At 36.8% G+C, this 1,608-nt stretch overlaps 1 non-coding gene across 1 annotated transcript; it reads left to right on the top strand.

Annotated features, from left to right (window-relative positions):
* The first annotated feature begins 1,059 nt into the window (after nt 1-1,059).
* Nucleotides 1,060-1,193, top strand: LOC115804005 (small nucleolar RNA SNORA43). The gene has a single exon (XR_004024810.1). It is a non-coding gene; the product is annotated as a small nucleolar RNA SNORA43 (small nucleolar RNA).
* The last annotated feature ends 415 nt before the right edge of the window (nt 1,194-1,608 follow it).

Below are 1,608 nucleotides of genomic sequence, written 5' to 3'. Positions count from 1 at the left end.
TCTTTTGTATTTCTGTGGTGTTGGCTGTAACTTCATTTCTAATTTGATTGATATGAGTTCTCTCTACGTTTTCCTTGATGAGTCTGGCTAAAGGTTTATCAATTTTGTTTATCTTCTCAAAGAATGAGCTTTTAGTTTCATTGATCTTTGCTATTGTTTTCTTCATCTCTATTTCATTTACTTCTGATCTTATCTTTATGAATTCTTTCCTTCTACTAACTTTAGGTTTTGTTTGTTCTTTCTCTAGTTGCTTTAGGTTTAAGGATATATTTATTTGAGATTTTTCTTGTTTCGTGTGGTAAGATTGTATTGCTATAAACTTCCCTCTTAGAACTGCTTTTGCTGCATCCCATGGGTTTTGGATTTTCGTGTTTTTGTTGTCACTTGTTTCTAGGTATTTTTTAAAATCCGCTTTGATTTCTTCAGTGATCCATTGATTATTTAGTAACATATTGTTTAGCTTCCATGTGTGTGTTTTTTTTTTTTACAGTTTTTGTCCTGTAATTGATTTCTAATCTCAAAGCATTGTGGCCAGAAAAAGTGCTTGATATGATTTCAATTTTAAAAAATTTACCAAGGCTTGATTTGTGACCCAAGATGTGATCTATCCTGGAGAATATTTCATGTACACTTGAGAAGAAAGTTTATTCTGTTGCTTTTTGATGGAATGTCCTATAAATATCAATTAAGTCTATCTGGTCTAATGTGTCATATAAGGCTTGTGTTTCCTTATTAATTTTCTGTCTGGATGAGCTATCCACTAGTGTAAGTGGGGTGTTAAAAATCCTCTACTATTCTTGTAAAGCAATATGGAATTTTAAAATATTTCATTCAATATCAATAATAAATATATTCCATATATCTGCAAAGAAATCATTGTAAGACTAAATAGATACACATTATTTTAGCAGTGTGAATTTGGGACAAATACACTTTATCCATTCACACGTACCTGGGTATATAGCTATTGTCTTATTTCCCTTCAAATCTAAGGATCCTTCTTTTGCTCCATGAAGGTGATCAGTTCCAGTGGGTGAAATGAGGGGATAGTGCCCTGCAGATACCAGACCTCCTGGCCCTAGCAGTGCAGCTGCTCTGTCGCACCTGTGACATTGGGTCAGAGAGGAAGTGGCTATTTCTATGCTCAGTGCTCAGAACAGTGGGTACTAAGAATGGTTTGTAGCTGGACACAGCAAAAAAAGAAAAAAAGTGACCAGTTGTGACTTAGTAACAACAAGACTTCTTCAACAGAAAAAGCAACATACGTTTTGGTGGAGGTTTTTCTACTTCCAGTCTAGTATTATGATCAGGTGATAAGAGAAGGAAGAGTAAAATAGTCTAGAATATGATTTCCCAAAATACTTGTTTTTTGTTTTTTATTTTGTTGTGGTACACAGGCCTCTCACTGTTGTGGTCTCTCCCATTACGGAACACAGGCTCCGGATGCACAGACTTCATGGCCATGGCTCACGGGCCCAGCCGCTCCACGGCATGTGGGATCTTCCCGGACCGGGGCATGAACCCGTGTCCCCTGCATCGGCAGGCAGACTCTCAACCACTGCACCACCAGGGAATCCCAAATACTGATTTTTAAAGAACCTTTATTAT

The sequence above is a fragment of the Delphinapterus leucas genome, chromosome 4 (assembly GCF_059928025.1).
Source record: "Delphinapterus leucas isolate spDelLeu-1000000601 "Yukka" chromosome 4, BTC_Dleu_Yukka2, whole genome shotgun sequence".
NCBI lineage: Eukaryota > Metazoa > Chordata > Mammalia > Artiodactyla > Monodontidae > Delphinapterus > Delphinapterus leucas.
The sequence above is the reverse complement of the archived record's forward strand: the minus strand, read 5'-3'. Positions and strand labels throughout refer to the sequence as shown.